This window comes from Schistocerca americana, chromosome 1 (assembly GCF_021461395.2).
Source record: "Schistocerca americana isolate TAMUIC-IGC-003095 chromosome 1, iqSchAmer2.1, whole genome shotgun sequence".
Lineage (NCBI taxonomy): Eukaryota > Metazoa > Arthropoda > Insecta > Orthoptera > Acrididae > Schistocerca > Schistocerca americana.
In genome coordinates, this window is record NC_060119.1 from 548400186 (window position 1) to 548421775 (window position 21590).

General features: G+C 43.3%; 1 protein-coding gene across 1 annotated transcript in view; it reads left to right on the top strand.

The window, feature by feature from the left end:
• Nucleotides 1-20769: 20769 nt before the first annotated feature.
• Nucleotides 20770-21590, top strand: part of LOC124624717 (lazarillo protein) — a 60881-nt gene continuing 60060 nt past the window's right edge. Inside the window, exon 1 of the mRNA XM_047149124.1 lies at nucleotides 20770-20894. The gene's annotated coding sequence lies outside the window, so the exon portion shown is untranslated. The remainder of the gene's footprint in view (nucleotides 20895-21590) is intronic.

Below are 21590 nucleotides of genomic sequence, written 5' to 3' on the forward strand. Positions count from 1 at the left end.
GGAAAACACGAGAGCAGGCTGAAAGGTAATGCCTCCGAGGTTTTTATTCTGTTGTCAATATCAGTTGAGGTGTTACATGAAATGATTACTGCGCGGTCGGCTTTCCTGCTGAGGCCTAGTTGCAATTTTCGCAAATCCTCTGCCTACTGTTTGGTTCCAATAAATTAACCAGATGCAAGTGAAGCTGGGCTACACTGCAGACTTTTCCGTACTACTTCTTCACGGCAGGGGTGGCAGTTATTGCTGCTGGAATGTTCTCCATGTAGGCTTCTACAGTTCCGTAGGAACCGTTCACACTTTTTGTCAACTATGCGTACACTTAGTCTTGGTTTGAGAGAATTCTTTTTTCGCGAAGATGCATCTTCTGCCGCGTAACTGGTCGTATCACTCCTTACGTGATACCACAGGAGGAACGCACCGTCAAAACGTCCTTTACTGGGACTATTACGGAGTTCTTTATTGTCTTACAAATTCCGCCAGCATTGATGCAATATTAATACCTACGGTACTTGCGTCATATTTCCGAAACATCTGCTGCGTCATTACACATTATTCCCTTATTCCTCATCAAAATCCAAATGCGGAGTTTAGTGAAGTTAGTGAATAGAACAAGGTGCACATACGGGACGAAATGCTACATTATTCTCGGTGTGAACGCACTTCAGTAATCGAATATCACGTAATCCAGAGCTCCGTCACGATATTACATTAAACAATAACAAAGGCTAGCCCTTAGCTCCCGACACCCTATCACTTTTCTTATTTAAATTGTTGTTGTTGTTGTTGTGGTCTTCAGTCCTGAGACTGGTTTGATGCAGCTCTCCATGCTACTCTATCCTGTGCAAGTTTCTTCATCTCCCAGTACTTACTGCAGCCTACATCCTTCTGAATCTGCTTAGTGTATTCATCTCTTGGTCTCCCTCTACGATTTTTACCCCCCACGCTGCCCTTCAATACTAAATTGGTGATCCCTTGATGCCTCAGAATATGTCCTACCAAGCGATCCCTTCTTCTAGTCAAGTTGTGGCACAAATTTCTCTTCTACCCATTTCTAGTCAATACCTCCTCATTTGTTATGTGATCTATCCATCTAATCTTCAGCATTCTTCTATAGCACCACATTTCGAAACCTTCTATTCTCTTCTTGTCCATACTATATATCTACCATGTTTCACTTCCATACATGGCTACACTCCATACGAATAATTTCAGAAACGACTTCCTGGCACTTAAATCTATACTCGATGATAACCATTTTCTCTTCTTCAGAAACGCTTTCCTTGCCATTGCCAGTCTACATTTTATATCCTCTCTACTTCGACCATCATCAGTTATTTTGCTCCCCAAATGGCAAAACTCATTTACTACTTTAAGCGTCTCATTTCCTAATCTAATTCCCGCAGCATCACACGATTTAATTCGACTTCATTCCATTATCCTCGTTTTGCGTTTTTGATGTTCATCTTATATCCTCCTTTCAAGACACTGTCCATTCCGTTCAGCTGCTCTTCCAGGTCCTTTGCTGTCTCTGACAGAATTACAATGTCATCGGCGAACCTCAAAGTTTTTATTTCTTCTCCATGCATTTTAATCCCTACTCCGAATTTTTCTTTTGTTTCCTTTACTGCTTGCTCAAGATACAGATTGAATAACATCGGGGATAAGCTACACCCCTATCTCACTCCCTTCCCAGCCACTGCTTCACTTTCATGCTCCTCGACTCTTATAACTGCCATCTGGTTTCTGTACAAATTGTAAATAGCCCTTCGCTCCCTATATTTTACTCCTGCCACCTTCAGAATTTGAAAGAGAGTATTCTAGTCAACATTGTCAAAAGCTTTCTCTAAGTCTACAAATGCTAGAAATGTAGGTTTGCCTTTCCTTAATCTATTTTCTAAGATAAGTCTTAGGGTCAGTATTGACTCACGTGTTCCAACATTTCTACGGAATCCAAACTGATCTTCCCCGAGGTCGGCTTCTACCAGTTTTTATATTCGTCTGTAAAGAATTCGCGTTAGTATCTTGCAGCCGTGGCTTATTAAACTAACAGTTCGGTAATTTTCACATCTGTCAACACCTGCTTTCTTTGGGATTGGAATTATTATATTCTTCTTGAAGTCTGAGGGTATTTCGCCTGTCTCATACATCTTGTTCACTAGATGGTGCCGGCCGCGGTGGTCTCGCGGTTCTAGGCGCGCAGTCCAGAACCGTGTGACTGCTACGGTCGCAGGTTCGAATCCTGCCTCGGGCATGGATGTGTGTGATGTCCTTAGGTTAGTTAGGTTTAAGTAGTTCTAAGTTCTAGGGGACTGATGACCACAGCAGTTGAGTCCCATAGTGCTCAGAGCCATTTGAACCATTTGAACCACTAGATGGTAGTGTTTTGTTAGGCCTGGCTCTCCCAAGGCCGTCAGTAGTTCTAATGCAATGTTGTCTACTCCCGGGGCCTTGTTTCGACTTAGGTCTTTCAGTGTTCTTATTTTAATTATATTTTCTTTTTCCATTATTCTTCTGTGTAGTTTGATGCGGCCTGCCACAAATTCCACTGCAGTACCAGTCTCTTCATCTCAGCCCTTTGTGGCTTCCTCTATTATCATAGCAGTTATTCTATGACAGCTGAACTTTTGACCCGTGATCTTTATCTTATGGTTAGTGATATTTACATACAAGCTTACCGAACGAAACATTGGACGCCCTAAGCGAAATCATTACAGCCATCTTTAATACGGTGTAATTCCGCTCCTGGGCTTGATAAACCCCTGGATTCGGCAGTTGTGCAAGGGCGTCGTATCCAGGTTAAGCCACTCGCTGAGGATTTCATCTGGCAGTTCCACCAAATTGCGGGGATGCTATGTCAACGTTTTATCCGTTGTTCGAACATGTCCCATAGATTTTCTACGGAGTCAAGTCAGGTGAGTTTGCAGGGTATTCAAGATGTAACATGGTTGAGGAGTGTTCAGAAAACCAGTCACATATTCTTTCATCCCAACGGACTTTGCTGTTGTCATTATGTGCCTGTGGGAGTAATGGTCTCTTGAGAGGTGACCGGCTCTATATGTCCATTGCATCCAGTTCCCGCCGAATGTTCACTCAATAACAAGTTGGGATGGACGTTGATTCATGCCTGCAGCAATTCCTGTCGGGTTTGAAAGCAATTTCGATTAACAAGCCGTGAAACTGTCTCACTCACGGTCTTTCTCTGACCACAATTCTGATGTCGTGTTTCGTGGCCACGTGTAGTACACTGCTGCCTGTAGACACGCTGAACATTCGGTTCATAAATACCAACAAATCCAGCAGCTTCACACACCGTATGGCCAGCGGAGCGGCCAAACACGATGGTCCCTTTTTGCCACTCTGTCACGTCCTTACATTTACTCATATTTAAGAGCAATATCCGCTTAAAACATAAATGTCTCACGGTTCGCTAAAGCTTTTTGCTCACATAGAGGCAGTGCGCGCGCAGTATAGCCCGTGACTCGATCGCTGCGTCATCTGTAAAGGTTTAACGATTCAACTGTGCGGGCACACTGCGGTGACAACTCCTTTTTCGGTGAGCTTACCTTTTCCTACCAATTCTTTGCAGTATCTCCTCGTTTCTTAACAGTCTACTTAGTTTTTCAGCATACTTCTGTAAGACCTTATCTGAAATGTTTCGATTCTCTTGCGTTCCGATTGTCTCTCAGTTCACGAATCAATTGCGTCCAGTATTATGCTGCAGCAGGGGGTGCGGTCCGCACTGAGCACCAGCTCCGTGGTGGTGACAAAGCTTGCTGGGTCCTGTGGCAAGAGTTTTGTCGTTTCATTCCTCACACTTAGACTATAAGACGCAGCTTACAGGAAATGTGATATAATATTTATTCATGTGTACTACCTAAATAAATGGACTTATTCGTCGATATTTTTCGTATATGCTTTTATCTACTCTGTCGTTATGATGGTTGCAAGGGATTTCTTTTATCTTTATGGAAAATCCTTGAAAATTCTCTGCGACGATGATGAAAAATATGAGACGTTTCTCTGAAACTGAACGTGTGTTTCAGTGGCATCAATCCAAGTAATTAAGAACCATCCTAGGTCCTATATGAATAAAGCACGACTCTTTAGTATGCCTATTTATGCCTATTTTGTAAATCGAATTTGTGTAGCTAATGATATCGATTTTGATGATGCAGTTTCAAAATTTACAGCAGGAATAGTTAGAAGGAAGAGATTCTAATTTGCATATGTTAAACTCACCCATTGCTAGGAATATCTTTGGTCATTTGTTACGTGTGTCATTCATAAAAATTTATTTTCTTATTGGTTAACATTAATAGCGAACATTCTACTTTGCTTGCTAAACCAAATGTATCAGAGCATTACTTTCCGAAAAAAAAGAATTATTTTATGCTTGTATGGGGCTGGTGGGAGAAAGAGGGGGGGGGGGGCTGGTGACAAGTTAAAGCTCAGCACCACCTGGTGCTGAGACTTAACTACGAAGCTGCCTAGCTACGCCACTGCGCTGCAGACCTATTCCGTATTTTGAGAAATTTCTTTCTCAATTTAGGGCGTATGTAGGAAGCGAGTAGACTTCTTTTAACGACGAATGCCCTCTTTGGCTATGCTAGTCTGCCTCTTACGTTTTCAGTACTTCGTCCGTCATGTATTACTTTGTCTCCAATGTTCCTGAATTCCTTCACTTCGTCCATTACTTGATTTCTCAGTTTCGACAATATGTTTATAACTAACCTCATTTCTGCTGTTATTGCGTTCGTGTACACTGATGAAGCAAAACATTATGACCACTGCCCATCACGAGACTGTGTGCTGCCTGGCGGCGCCAAGTGACCGTTACGCGGTAAGAGATTACCGAACAACCAGAAACGCAGGTTGCTCTAACCCGCCCCTACTCCACAAGGGAAAAACGGACCACCAAATTTATAGACAACCATCTTCCCGCGCGTGGGCAAACGGAGAAGAATGGTGGGACGACCCCAAAGCAAAACGGCTGGTGACCTCACCAAGAAAACAAGTAGAATTTAACAAGAGTAAATCAAACAAGATATCACCAATCACTTAACTTCTAATAAACTGCGATTTCTCGAGAAGACATGGCGCAGCACCCCCAAATCGCTCTCCCGAACCGCCCACTGCCAGCCTCTTCAAGGGACGCAGGAAGGCGCGCCGATCTCCCGTCTCACGGCGTCGCAGCTCGCACCGCCCAGACTCATGTGGGTTGACTCCTGTTGCTCTCGTGTCGAGCGCGAAGTCGCTACCCCTCGCTATACGCCGCAGCCCACGACTCACGTGGCGACCTCACATGCACCGACGCTCAAGACGGACAAGTCATCTTGTGTCTCAGTGCGCGACCGACCAACCGATCGATCCAACCGCCAATGACCATTGCCTGAGCAATCTCGAGCAGACTGGCGGCCTAACGCGCAGACTCAGATGCAGGAACCAAACCCCGACCGGGCGACCACTCGCTGAGTTCTCTTACTGGCCGAGTGGAAAGACTCTCATTTTGCCGGCTTTATAAGGTTGATCCGAACGACAGACATACTAGCACTCAGAACGACAGACAGACACTAACTGCCTAACAAATGCGGACGAGAGACAGACTAGCAAGCTGGGGACGAAGACTGACCCAGACTGACCGACTGGCGAGCTCATAGCGCCCCTTAAATGCACGTGAACAGGCAACCTTTTCCCTTTCTCACCAGAGGGAGACACCAAAGCTGCGATTGCCACAGCGGCGCCACTGCCAGAAACGGAGGGCGGCTGCTTCACACTACGCGCTGAGGCGCGCTCTTCAAAACAGCAATTTTTACCACGGCTCAGCCAGATTGCTGTGACCCAGTGCTTGGGAGAGAGCGTAAAGGAAACGGCGACGCTGTTCGGCTGTTCGCGTGCCACTGTCGTGAGAATCTATGGAAAGCGGTAGGCGACAAGAAGTTGGAGGTCCATACCTCATCACAGAATATAGAAATCGGAGGCTTGCCCACTCTCTAAAGCAGGATAGGTGGCGATCTGTGGCAGATCTGACCACAGAGCACAGTGCTGGCGGAGGTACAAGTGTTTTGGAGCACACCGTTTAGCAAAAAGTGTTGAACATGGTGTTCTGCAGCAGAGGACCCCTACGTGTTAGCATGAAGAGCAGACAACATCGTCAACTATTATTACGGTGGGCGCGGAATCATCGAGATTGGACACCGGATGAATGGAATCGAGTCACCTGATCGGAAGGATCCCGTTTATTGTTAAACCATATGGGTGATCGTGTCCAGGTACGCCGTCATGCAGGCGAATGGCCGCTCGAAACACACAGCGCGCCAGGCCAGTGGAATCAGTATTACGTTACGGTGGACATTCACCTGGGTTTCCACGGGACCTGCGGTAGAAATCGAAGGCACCAAGACAGCTGTGGACTACGTGGACGTTATTAGGGACCACCTGAAACCCTTTATACTTGATGTCTTCCTCAACAGCGATGGCATCTTCCAGCAGGACACTGTCCTTGTCATAAGACCAGAATCGTGCTGCAATGGTTGGAGGATCATGATAGTAACCACACGAAGATTTCTTGGCCATCAAATTCGGCATATATGAATCCGATGAAATCCAACTGGGAGCCAATCGGACGCCAGCTCCGTGTCCAAAAACCAACTACCCGTAAATTAGGGGAAGCGTGTGCGTAGATGAGTTATGCCACAAATTCTGGAAACCTGTCAAGTACTTGTCGAAGCCATGGCACGCACAATCACTGCTGAACTGCGTTCCCAAAGTGGATCAACTCTCTTTCAAGTAGGTGGTTATAATGATTTGGCTCATCAGTGTAGGAGGATTATTCCATACGTCATGGCAACTGTTGTATATCTTGAGATAATGCGATGACATAAGAATTCCACGATGTGCTCTGAACGAGTATGGCAGTGTGTCTCTGAATGCCAACATAAAATAGGGTTCCAATACATGAGGTCAAGGTAAAGGTTGAAATGAAACGCACGCAATGGAACTCTATGTAAATTTATTGCACACGAGTAAGAATGGAACAATAATGAATCAAAATCAACTACTGTGCATAGAAATAGTCCACCAATGCGTACAAGCAACGCTGCCAACAATGGGGAAGGTGATGAATACCATTGGCATTGCCATCAGTGTCTGCCACCTGTCGCCAAAATGCCGCGAGGACATTCCTCCTGTTTGCAAAGGCCCCCACACACAATGGTATGCTCAGTTGTGGAATGAGGTCAAAATCGCATGGACTGAAGGGTGAGTGGGGGAGGATCCATCTTGTATATGGTCAACGTCACATCGAATATGTCAGTCGCTGGTGGCGAGCCATCCTCGGATGCCGTAGCAATCTCTCGGCTAATTTTGGTAATGTTTGTAGCGGGCTTTCGAATATATTTACTGCAATTATGATGATACCACACGTTCACTCGATGTACCATAGCTGCCATGACTTATTTAGTGACCTTCTTATATGTGTCTACTTTCTGCACTCAGTAGTTTATTCATTCCATTCAACAAGTCCGGTAGTTCTTTCTCACTTTCACAGAGAAACAGCGTGTAGCAGCGAATTTTACCAATGATATTGTTTCACTTTGAATTGTAATCTCTCTTGTGAATCTTTATTTTATTTCCTTCGCTGAACAGTGAATATGATGACACACCTGTCTTGCACCTTGTTTTAATGCGAGCGCTCCTCTCGTGGTCTTCTGTTTTCTTCGTTACCTCTTGGTTTTTATCGGTACAATGTCTCACTCGTCTCCTCCTACAGAGTAAAACAATCTTTCTGGGAACGCAAACATATTTCTCCTTCGATAACTTGTCCATAAGTATTAAGAATTAGTTCTCGATTTTGTCTGTAGCCATAACGCCTTGACAAACGTCAATCAACGCCTTAGGGTCTAACATATTCAGTCTCCAAGAAACCAATCATCGCTTGTAGTTAACAGGATAAGACAGTTGTAGCCGCCGCTCGTATTGACTCAGCTCGTTTCGTTCTGGCGGTGAAATGAGCGGCAGTACGAGCGGTACTGGGTAATCTTACATCTTACTGAGCAGCCACAACGAATGACCCACTGTCACGACAGAGCGACCCAAGGTCTATGCGCAAACGTTCTTCTGCGAATGACGCCCGTAAATCCACCTCGTCGCCTGTAAACTGTCCGCCTTAGTATCCCGGAATCGCTAACGCACGCTACTTCTTTGGTGCTTAAGATTGTGTGCTAGAATCTCGGTTTCATACCTTACGGCACCCTTATTTGTCCCTCAATGGGGAGAGACCACTGGAACAAGCGTTAATGTCATAATTTAACTTACAAATTGCTTTTCGATTCCCATGAATTGGGTTCGTGACGTATCACATGCAACTGTGCATCAGAATGAGAAGCGTTGTGCTGTCTTCGTCACCATATCACCCTCATCGACACGCAAGTCGCCGAAGCGGTGTCAATTAAAAAGACTTGCACCAGGTGACCGGTCTACTCCACGGGAGGCCCTAGCCACACGACATTGCATTTCATTTACCCTCTCAAAGACGCCTTTTCCAGAACACAACGCTCGCGAATTACCTACGCTTGGGTAGAGGGTTACAGCGACTGGAGCGCTGTTAATGATGTTTAAGCTCACAGGACAAAATATCACCCCCTTCAAAAGGCAGACTGGTCGCACTGGAGTGCTGGAGATGGTGTAGAACTAGACTTGCGATCTACCAAAACTACGGTTCAGTAATTTTGATACACCACATAAATTACGTACTAAACGGTAATGGCAGCTTTGGCAGGGAAATAAACAAAAATGATTGTGTAAGAGAGAAATTCGGAGCCGACGACTTCTCTTGAAGTTTTTGTTTGTTTGGGTGTTTGTTTTGCACGTAATTAGAACCGCGTGTCATTCAGTGTTAGTCCATTGTGTAGTTTATGACCTTATAAGACATAAATTAAAACATAAATTCCGTCTTTTCGATAATAAAAATTAGCTGATCACGTAACTTCCGAGCTTTTATGTAAGCAAAGCAATTACTTTTGATGCAAGTACAGTTTACATGCGCAAACATAAAAAATTATATATATATATATATATATATATATATATATATATATATATATATGTATAAAATTATTGTTATTTTGTACTCGACTGAGAATCCAACATGATAAATGAGAAAATTGTCTAATAATAATAGAAACATGTTTGATATAAATTCGATGAAGTATTGAAGCGATGTCTGATATAGGTTGAAACGGTACAATAGTTTCCGCTCCATAAGCAGCAGGTTTCGCTGCTCGCTCGCAAGCGGGAAATACAAACGGAGGCGGCTCCGCCGCAAATTGTACTGCACGACGCGGCCGGCGACGGGTGCAACAGAACCCATGTGGACGGGTGGAAAGAAATGTGTCAGGCTTCATAATACATATTTATATGTGTCGTGTATTATGCATTTGTTGCACGTGAATGTGAATCTGCTCATGAACTTTCCTAATCCTCCACACACCTTTCCATAAAGAGTGGCCAAATCGTAGTTGGGAAGTAGTTCTGTAATATAGCAGTGCCAACCTTACTCCTGGGTAGGGCATCAGAGATACAGCAGACGCAGGTAAAAGTCAAAGAAGTTCCAGTGTCACAAGATTTGGGATGGAGAGGTTGCTCACGGCCAAGTGGTTTGACAATCTCCTCCACCGGGGCCGAGGAAGACCTCCGGGTGCCTGCGATATTCTGGCAGTGTTACAGAAGACGGGTTAGTGAGCAGACATGCCCTCAGTGCGTCTGTCTCGATGTTCATGCGTGGAAGAGAGGTATTGGAATATTTGCACTAATTCTTTTATTTCCAGCTTCAGATTGTGTAAGGAAATGAATGTTCTCGTTTAATTTCGGAAATTTGACCCCCCCCCCCTGTGTTAATGTATCTGGTCTTCAGTTTGTCCGTTATCCTCCTCACATAGTGGATGTCCCATGTAAAATATTGGGAGACTTCGGTGGTATACATTTGGCCAACTCAATTCCGTCTTGCCCGTAGAAATGTGCGTGCAGATTAGTATATAATATACCCGAGCTATAAGTTGTAAAATTGTAATATCTGTAAAATGGAACAATTGCTGCAGTCGCTGTAAAGTCGAGAGATAATGTTTAAAATTAATACGTAATCAATTGTCATCAGTCTTTAACACACCCTAAAAATCACAAAGGAATCAAGTTAAAGGAATTCATTTAAAATAAAAGATATAGAATTCAGGGACCCACACATCAGCGTGTGAGCCCTCCAGCCCCTTGCCTAGTATCGTACAGAAAGGACACGCTCTCTAGGTGGCGCTCTCAAGCTCCCCTCCCCAGTTATCCGTTGCGCAATTTTCATTCAGGGCTTGACGACATCAACGTTCATTTAGCGTCCCTAGGCAAGGAGGTTTGACAGTAATCTTTCAAGGTTTGTTTTGCATTTTTTTAATTTTACCTTTTTGTTGAGGAACTTGCGTTTTCTAGCGCCATATAATAAGTCTATATTATTGTCTTCATTTTTCCTGCAACATCCTTCTGTTTCATTAAAAATCAACAATTTTAGAATAATACCTGAATTAAACACTGACAGTTTCAATTTTGTTATAAATACTGTTTGGTTGTAAGTAAGAGACAGGAGGATAACTATTAGATAAAAACATTTCCGTAGGTTACACGGCTCTTTATATATCCTCTCAGTTTCTAAATGGTTCACAGCATTCGGTTTATAGGAGGAATCTGGCAAGATACTGAGCGCGTACGTAAAGAACGCGATCGTTATGAAGTAACGCCCGATAGGTATGCAGCACACCTAATGTACAGGTAACACGGACACAAGCTTAACCGACCAAAGCTGTTAGGAAAACTGTCGTAGTCTACCATTACTTACGATAGCCTATAATAGCCTACAGTAGTTTTAAAACTCTACGTATAACTGATACCAGGTGTTCATGCGATGTTTCACCGCTGACATAAGTTATGGCAGGGCAATATTGTGTATGTGCCAATCAGTTGCATGGATTAAGCAGAAGATTGGTCGGCGTGAATACAGAAAATTTTTTTTCGAAATTTGTGGTAAGTTCCTACGGGACCAAAATGCTGAGGTCATCGGTCCCTAGACTTACACACTACTTAAGACAACTTACGCTAAGGACACGCAACCATACCGGAGGGAGGATCCGAACCTCCGACGGTCCGACGAGGGGGAGGGTGGGGGGGGGGGGGGGGGGGGAGAGGCACCTGAGACGGCGCAGCTGTCACACGTTATCATGGTCAGAAGTTGAACGAAGTTGCACTATTTCCTGGTGTGTCACCGATTACCGTGTAACAAGTCTCCAAGGAATGGTGTACCAATAGCAGCCACGTAACACAGTGCGAACAGAGGAAGTAAATAGAGCCTAGCCAACAATACATGGTACTTCCCTTGTTAACATATTGCCTAATGTATAATCAGATATTTTCCTGGATTTTATAATTTTGATGCAGTTCCTGAATAACGCTGACCTACATAAAAATTATCATGTCTGGACGCTTGGCATGTAGTTAATGCCGTTTTTAGTACCTGAGAGTAGTAAGTAGCTTGTCCAAAGCTTACGATTTTATAAAATATTTAAACGTTGTAAATTAACATTAAAGATCCCTTTTACGCTTATGAAGCGTATGTCTACAAGAAAGTGGCAACGCCAGGAGGCTGTAGCAGTTGGTAAAAGGACCTGCAGAGGATTGGTGAATGTTGCAGGGATAGCAATTGATCCTGAATGTTAATAAGTGTAACTGACTGAGCCATCGAGGGCACAGAGTATAGTGCTACTGCAGGGACTTATCTCTGGCACGCTCCCCGTGAGACCCACGTTTCCAACTCACTGCTCGCGTACTACATTTGTAGTGCCCCAGCCCACTATACTGATTAACGCGGCAGTCAATCTACCGATTCCCGTAAGAGTTTCAGCAACGTGAGTGCATCCGCACTGAAGAAGATCATTGGCCGGTAAGCCTTCTCTATACGAAGATGGTGTCTGTTCTTTCGGACACGTGGTGATCTTGCAGCGTGCGATTGGCTGACGTCTTCTCACAGCCGTCTCTTCTCTGCCGTTCCCGACTGGCGTGCTGGCGCTTGACTTTATGCCGTAACACTGACTACACGACTTTATTCAGAACATCCCCCAAGACCTACTAGAAGATGTGCCCCTGCAAACAATAAGAAACATGTAATTTATGCGTAACGCAGCTCTATAACATTTCAGTCTCAACGTACGAGATACACCGGCTGGTATCTAGCTTTACAGTTGGATTGTAGAGGACGACCAGCTCCACTGCCTGCAAGTTTTCTCCACCTCAGTTTTTCGGACTGTTATCTCTGGGGCACCTAAAGCAATTGGTCCATACAGCAAACCATCCGGATGCAGAAACTTTCATCGGCGTGCCATGAAATCCCGCGAAACCAGTCGAAACCGTCACAGAGTATTTGAAAGGGTGGAACAGCCCATGAGTCGACAAGTGCATGAGTATATGTCAAGAAGACATTTAGAGCGTTTATTATGAGTTTGTGTGTTCATGACTTCCAGTAACCTAAATTTCAGACTTTCGTTAACAAATCGGAAACGAAAGATTTTCGAAAATATGTTTCTGTGAACTTTTTTTCTTGTTTTGTTGGAAGAAATGTAAAAGTGTTTTCGAAATACCCTGTACAGGTCATCATGAATCGTCACAGATTTGTACAACTAACTGGAGAGCATCGCGGAGCTATTGAAAAAACTGAACTTGTAAACACTTCAAGATCGACGCAAACAGCCCCCTGACATTATTTAGAACTGCGGACAACAGCAGCCAAATGTCCACACTTTCATAAGAAGGCCAAAAAAACTCCGCTCTAGCTGTAGAAAGTTTTTTTAAAAACCACCACCCGTTTCAAGCCAATTTAGGTGCATCCTCAGGTGATCTAAACAGGGTTTAGAAAGGAACTATTTTACAATCTTTCGTTTTACACTGGCTTAGTAAATATTCCTGTATGGAATAGCATAGTCCTGTGCATTAGGTACTTACACAAATTGTGTCTACAACATTATTTTACACGATGTCCTGAAGCCTCTCCCCGTACTTCATGCCACTGACAAAATTAAAACTCGCTGGAAGCGTTTGTCAAACTGATAAAAAGGGAGTTCCCTAAAAAAGACAATATTTGGTCGGAGAGAATAAAATAGTCCTACAAAGCGATCGAAAATGTACATAAGCACAATTAATAACACACCATATTATCGGTTATCGGCGATGCGGACACGGAGATATTTTTGATTGACTAGGCGAATGCTTGGTTTCAGAAAACATACTCGTAATTCTGGCTTATGATATTCCTATGAACAACGGCTAAAAATGTAAACATGTGGAAAGTATGCTTCGAGATAGGTTTAAGTTATCGGGTGTCTACTACATCTCATTTCAGCAACGTGACGCCAAATATATAGGCCAAGGCAATAGAAGTTTTTCAATTCAGCTTACGGAGCATTCCAAGGGCGCGAATTCAGCATCAGCAACAAGTGCGCATTTACGCGGTCCATGACGTCAGATCACCGATATACTCGACAGTATGCAAATCATATTTTTAGATAATAAAGGTAACAACGTTAATATATTATATTATTACAAAAACCTCCTGAGCTCATCTTGAACACTCACAGATAACTGAGATACAGAAGTAATTTAGGAAATTTTGATTACTTAAACAGACAGCCCATTGTTCTTGTTTTTGACAACGTATTTTACTGCACATACGAGGTATAAGCTTTTACTGTTTATAAATTCTTTGCTGTTTTTCAAATTGTGTGGTATAACGTCCATTATAAACCTCAGTAGTCTGCATCACACGGGAATTACGGTATTAACGCTCTGTCCACATATCGTCTATGTTTTACATCACTTGCTGATTTAAATTGTAATTTATTTTTACAGAACCTCCCCCTCTTCCATGCTTCACTGTTCGGTGCACTAGTCCCACATTCTCTAGCGCAATCTCGCCGGGTTTTCGGATACCCCAGCCAATGCAATTGACCACATGGCTGCTTGCAATGTTCTGTTCCTTATGGCAGTGCCCGCATTACTCTGAGCCGATAAAATGTGTGTTCTTATTGGTGCTCATAAACAATTTCGTACGCTTTGTAGGGCTTATTTTATTTTCTCTTCACAAAATACTCGTTTTTTAAGGACAGCCACTTTTTATCAATTTGACAAACGCTTCTACAGGATTTTAACTTATAAATGATGGATAGGATGGGGAGAGGCTTCAGGGCAGCGTAAAATAATGTTGTATACACAATTTGTGTAAGTAACTACTACACAGGTCTAGTTTACTACATATTTAACAATATTTACTGAGCCAGTAGAAAAAGAAATATTGTAAAATAGTTCCTTTCTAATCCCCGTTTAAATCACGTGAGAATGCGCACAAATTGGCGTGAAACCGAACGTGGTTTTAATAAATAAAACTTTCTACATTCAGAGCGGAGGTTTTTGCCTTCTTATGAAAATATCTCGTGAAAGCCCACTTACAAATTTTAAAGAACGGGGGGAATGTGGAACTTACTTCGCCTCGCTAAGACAAAGGTGGACTAATTACCACAGAGATGTTTAAGAAATCATTCAGCCCACGCTCCATGTTGTAGTAGCTCTGAAGTGGCGCGGTATCACAATGAGAGCTTGCCGCCTACACGATGCACGTGATACTGTAGGTAATTAAACTAAAGAGTTTATTACATCAATATTATACAGTGTTTGTTTGCTTTTACTTGTTGCTAGTATTTTGTGGAGGTCGGCGAACGCTGAAGCCTGTATTTAGGGCAGCACAGGTTTATCACGTCGACGGCCTTTCACCACAAAAAGTAGCCTGAAGCTACACCACAGCTCCCACGGCGATTACGATCAGTCAGCGAAATAAAAGAATGAAACTTGATTGTAAGGTATGTCTGGAAGAATGTATTCAGTCTCTCACAGTAGTAGTAATAGTAGTAGAGGGGTTTTTTGGGCGCACGACAGCAAGGTCTTCAGCGCCCGTTCAGTAACATAGAGAGACAGGTGTCAAGAAAAATCCCAGAACAGGAATATAAAACGGAACATAAAACACGGGTAACAATCGTTGAAAAATATGTGCTCATTCACACCGAAGCGTGGGATGAAGCAGGGTGTCAACAGTAAAACATGGACAACACAGGAAGAAAATGATAGAGGGAGCTAAAACAATGTAGCAGATGCAAGTGGCTGGCTGACCACAAAGAAAAAAGGGAGGAGCAGCCACTCTGCAATACACTAAAACCTCCAGCCTAAAAATTGAGGCCAGAGTCCAGACACGTCACAAAACTTAAAAACCCTAGACACACACGACTCATCATTAGCTAAAACAGAAGGCAGATCCCCATCAACTTGTGCTTCTGCCCGTGCATCACGGTATAAAATGCAGTCTGTTAAAATGTGCCGGACAGAGATGTGCACACCACAAGCATCACAAAACGGAGGGTTCTCCCGCCGTAATAAAAAGCTATGTGTGAGAGGGCCCTTTTTTTCAGTCTCTCACAGGCTTCTCCAGAATAAAGTTCATTTTTTAGGGAATGAGTTCAGGTTTAGTATTACGTAGCCTACCATTGTATATCGTTGGTGAAAATAAACCCTATTTATGAAAAATAACTACTATTCGTTGAATTATGCATACCACCTTATGTATCCTAGAGGCAGATTATTGCAGTTGTGGTTAATATGGAATTTTATATAAGAAAATGTTATTTAATTTTGAGAAATGATAAAAGTCAGTAGTATGGCTTTGGTTATACAATACTTCGACGATGTTATTTACAAAAAAAAAAAAAAATATTTTTGTGTTAAAAGGACATAAGAGATACCAGCTGAATTCTGATGAAAAGTCAAACACCTGCGAAATAATCCCATGGTACATTAATTTTTGAAATGTTTGGAAACAGTGCAGAAACCGATTCACTAATCTTGTAAAGTGCCTGTTTAAGCTGCATCACACACTCTCTGCACGGCGGAGAAAATCAATGACTGAATTTTACGGAAGTTTCTGGAAGTGACCAAAAAACTAAACTAAACTCCGTCCGAACAGGCCATGAAGGCCCAACGGTACCGACCGGGCGCCGTGTCATCCTCAGCCGACGGGCGTCACTGGATGCGGAGATAGAGGGGCATGTGGTCAGCGCACCGCTCTCCCGGTCCTACGTCAGTTTACGAGACCGGAGCCGCTACTTCTCAATGAAGTAGCTCCTCAGTTTGCCTCACAAAGGCTGAGTGCACCGCGCTTGCCAACAGCGCTCGGCATACCGGATGGTCACCCATCCAAGTGCCAGTCCTGACGGGAACCGGTGTTACTACTGCGGCAAGGCCGTCGGCTCTGGAAGTGACCGTAGAAAAGAATATTCCTTTCCTCGCCATATTCTTCCTCAAACGAGACGAACCCGCAAATAATCATGAAATCAACGATATACAGTCAAATTGTATGTACCAAATTATGCTGGTAACTAGACAACACACACTCAGAAAATCACGAACTATACGATTTACTAGCTTCACACAGGTAGCACGAAGTATCCAGGGCTGGATCACCTCTATATAATATGTAGTGAGGAGCAAGATAACGCATGACAATCTCGATCACAGTTACGTTACACCTCACTTTTGGAAGGAGTTTCCAAAGAGCCAAGCCTGATGTTCTAGAGCTGTAGCAAGTCTCGCCTCATGAACTTCGCTGGATTCTTGTGGCCGCGCAGTCCTCAGTCTTTTCAGGCAATGTAGGGCACTGAGGAGGACTCGACTGTTTTCTAGGCAGACTTATTCCTAAACAAAATTAAATCAAAATGTAATAAGTAGCCATCCATTTTTTTATTGTTATTTTGAAACCTGTGTACAGGCAGGCCAGCAGCAGCATACTACGCCGCTCTTGGGCCTCAGAGAAACACAAAAGATACAAATGAAGACATTTAGAGAAAAAAATACGGTGGACACACAAACGGAGACAAACACTTCTTAAAATACATGGAGCCGCTCACGGTCGTAGAGTCCAAGATAAAATTTGTTCAGACACTTCGACACAAACATAGACGAAAATTGGCACACGTGAACGTAGGTGCACAAAACGAATAACACTGAATCACTTAAGCACAAAACGACGGCACATACAGAACACGAGGCGTTGATCTCCGGCGCGAATGTTCACTAACCGTGTACGAGTCCGGGGACCTGCCAAGAGAGGAGGAGGGGGGTGGGAGAGGGAGAATGGAGAGCAGATGCCACGGGCAGGGGAGATAGGGGGAAGGGAGGAAGGGAGAGGGGAAGCCCGGGGGAAGAGGGGTGGAGGGATGGGACTGGGGAAAAGGAAAGAGAAGGGAGGGAGGGTGCCTAAAGGAAATGACACAGGAAGTGGGGGGGGGGGGAGGAGGATCAAAGTTGATAGGAGGGGTAGATGGAAGTAGCCATCCAAACCAGAAATCAAAGTCAATTAATTCGTTTTTTTTTCTAGCTGAGAGGTCAAATATAAATAAAATTTATCCAAAGTATCAAAGCAATTTTGTGAAGTCTTTAACATACAATGTGAAATCAGGAAATATGTATTTCCTAGCAGGTAGATTCAGTGTTAGTTTGTATTTGTATATGTAAGATTGCTCCGCTTAATTCTCTTACTGAAGCAGAGTACCGAAAATAGTTGTCACTGAGGTAAAAAAACTAACAGCGCCATCTATTGGTTGTTTAGAGTACTACGAAACTAAAGGTGTCATCTATTGGTTTTTTAGAGTACTACGAAAGTAACAGCATCATCTATTGATTCTTTGGTGTGCTACGACTTGACGATTGTGTCAATGAGGTGAACGTTCGAACTACTAACAAGGGGAGGCCACGACGTTGGGATCACAGATTTACTTCAAACTTTGTGCACCTTTAGTAGGCCACTAAAACAGTATAATATGCGCACTATTCTGGCAATTCCGAGAAAATCTCAAAAGAAATTTTACTCGTCTGTTGTGTAACTGATGTACCTGTGAGCAGATGCTGGACGTTAAGAGTCCCTGGTGGTCAAGCCGGCACGGTAGCTCAGTATGTTCGATCAGAGAGCTGTCTCATCTCTGTAATAAAAAAAGCTGAGTGAACGGATCAAGAACGAACTTCAAACGGATGTCATTTGATGCCCGCTATGACCTAATATACCGAACAATAACGAACAAAATGTAAAAAAAAGGCACATTCGGTCAGAGGGTTAGCTGCCCTCTGCAATAAAAAAAATTGAGTGAATGGATTGACGACGTACTTGAACGGATGTCAAGGGACATCCGCCCCGAATTTTTAAGAAAGAAGTTGTTAATGTTCGCGCTACGTAGTACGAGGCGATGGTTGGACTCTTGCTCAGGCTTAGTTTTTAATCTAAACTTTTTTCAGCACTGGTCATATTATTTAATTTATATGACAATTGAGAGCTAATATAATTTAAAAAAACACCTGCATTTGCTTGAAGTTTTAGTGAATTTTCGAAATTTGATTGCTTACTATTTTTAATTAAATTTCATTATTAGAAAAAACATTCACAAGTATCGACAAGTAAATGAAGAAACGTGTAGAGTTTTCCTGAAAATGTATACCTGTCATACTCTGCTGCAGACACAGAGGCTGCCCCATTTTAGATGATACCCTGCCTAACGGTGAGACGTTGTTAATGTAGCAAGAACCAACGGTGTAGGTGCAAAAATTTTGAATATCACAGAATTTACACTTGTTCTACAAAAACGAAGGTTTGAGTGGGAGTCGAACCGTCTGAAGGAACTCGAACACCAACCAGCATTAAAAAAAAAAAAAATCTCATTTTGTTCGTTATTGCTCGAACACGCTGAGCTACTGTGCTGGCTATTAACCACTTGAACGCCATAGCTCTAACGTCCTGCCCCTGTGCACGGCTACATCAGCTACAATATAAGCGCGTAAAACATCTCTTGCAAATTTTCTCGGTGTTGCCAGAGTAGTGCACTACATGAACGCTGTGTTGTTGTTTTTTTTTTTAGCCGGCCGCGGTGGTCTCGTGGTTCTAGGCGCGCAGTCCGGAACCGCGCGACTGCTACAGTCGCAGGTTCTAATCCTGCCTCGGGCATGGATGTGTGTGATGTCCTTAGGTTTGTTAGGTTTAAGTAGTTCTAAGTTCTAGGGGACTGATGACCACAGCTGTTAAGTCCCATAGTGCTCAGAGCCATTTGAACCATTTTGTTGTTTTAGTGGCCTACTAAAGGTGTATAGAGTCTGAAGTAAATCCGTGATTCCAACGTCGTGGCCTCCACCCGTAAGCTTTTAGTTTTTAATTAAGATATCTTTTTCTCCGTGATCCGATTTTGATCAAATAAAGTCTGTATGTCGTCCCAAGCTACCAAGCTATATTCAAGTAACCTGTGAAAACCCCATGAAAATTCGTCTAGTGGTTTTGCAGATTTTTTTTAAAATAGTCTTATTGTATTGTGTTACTCTCTGGGCATCATCTACTATCAGTTTTTGACAAATATTTTTAATGTATACACATGACAGTTTCACAGTTTTATTACTAGCATGGATATATAAATCAACGTTTGATATTCAAAAGGGGTCAATTTCACCTTCAGCTCTTCCAGTTCCCAGATACTTCCGTATCCCACTTCTCTGCGTATTCATTCTTCCTGACTAACGTCTTAAACTTCAACCTACTCTTCATCACTACTATATTGTGATCTGAGTCTATATCTGCTCCAGTATCTCATTTCGGAATCTCTGTCTGATCATGATGTAATGTAACTGAAATCGTAGGATCACCCGGACTTTTCCAAATATACCTCCTCCTCTTGCGATTCTTGAATAGATTATTCGCTATTACTAGCTCAAATGTGTTGCAGAACTCTCATTCCTTGTCCCAAGCCCGCATTATGATGTAACTTTTTCTTGTACTGCTTCCCCTACAACTTCATTCAAATCCCCCATGATTATTAGATTTTCATGTCCATTTATGGACTGCGTTACCCTTTCAATATCCTCATATACCTTCTCTGTCTCTTCATCTTCATCATGCTACGTCGGCATGTATACCTGAACTGTCTGAGCTGAAGAAGATCTGAAGATAAGTGGAAGAGCTGAAGATAAGTGGTACACTGAGAAGTACCGTCTATCATGCACTTTGCAGTGGTTTGAAAAATATGGATGCAGCAAATGGGATCAAAATACAATAAAAATGATTTCTTTTGACGATTGTTTTTATCAAAACGCGGATGACGAGGGTATGGCAGGTGCTAAGACGACGATGATGATGTTTCTGGCAAATACGGCGATGTCAGTTCCCAGTAAATCGTGTGTAGCTGGAAAGTAAGTGTAGAGGCGTGTTTCGTAGTTGTAAAAGTATATAACAAGAAGCTATTTAAGAAATGAGCAGCGATATTGACATTTAAACAGTCGAAGTTTCATCTATCCGTTAGGTTTAGAGCCGCCCGCGAACTGCACAACCTGTGAATCTAGCTTTGAGTGTCCCGTCGACAGTGATTCTTCGACCATTTGAAACTCCGTCGAGTAGTTGATAGTTTAAGTTTTCTGTTATCGGCATATCCGACGAGGAAAGTAAAAAGCACGTGACGCGCAGTCATCCGGACTACGCACTTAGTGTCAAGACTTGGCGCCTGGTCGATGACAGGCGCCAGTCGACCAGACTTCCGACCCGAGCCGGCTCGATCCGACGCGACCCGACCTGCGCCGACGGTCGCACCTCGGCCTGCGCGCCCCTCAGTCGCGCCCCGGAAGCCACAGGTGCAGCACGTGCTGTGCAACTGGTGCCACCTCAGCGCAACCGCCGACCGCCACGCCCGCCCGCAGGAACGCTGCTAAAGCGCACAGGCCACCGACCGACTTCAGACCGCTCTGCCACCGTAAGTTTCGGAAGACTGGGCTACTTTAGCCAGTGACTAATGCAAGCTTACGTTCTGTCTGTAATAGCTTATGGTTAAAATTTTGTCTGTGCCGTTCCGGTCATTACACAGTACGTGGAAGAAACTATTTTTTATTATAAAATATGTTAGCCTTTATTTTCCTTCCATTCAGGAATGGAAGGTCTTAAGACTGCGTGCCTACGTACTTTGCTATTAACGTAATTTGGACACATTTATAGTATGCAAACCACTGTGAAGTGCATGATTGAGGGTATTTCACACCGTACAACTCATTAGGGCTTTTCCCAGTTGCATTCACGTATAGAGCTCGGGTAGAAAGACAGTTTAAATATTTCTGTGTGTGTATTATATTGCTTTAGCGATCCCTAAGGGAGCGATGTTTATAGGAATGCAATATATTCCTACATTGCTCATTTAAAGTAGGTTCTAGAAATTCCTTAAGTAGGCCGTCACGGCATATCTTACGTCTATCTTCAAGCGTCTGCCAGTTGAGCTCTCTCAGCATCTTCGTGACACTTTACCGTGCGTGAAACAAACGCGTGATCATTCGTACTGCCCTTCTCTGTATCCTTTCAGTATACCCGGTTAGTCCTATTTGCTACGGGTCTCACACACTTGAGCAATATACTGCGACAGCTCGCACGAATGTTTCGTATGCGTTCTCCTTCTTAGATT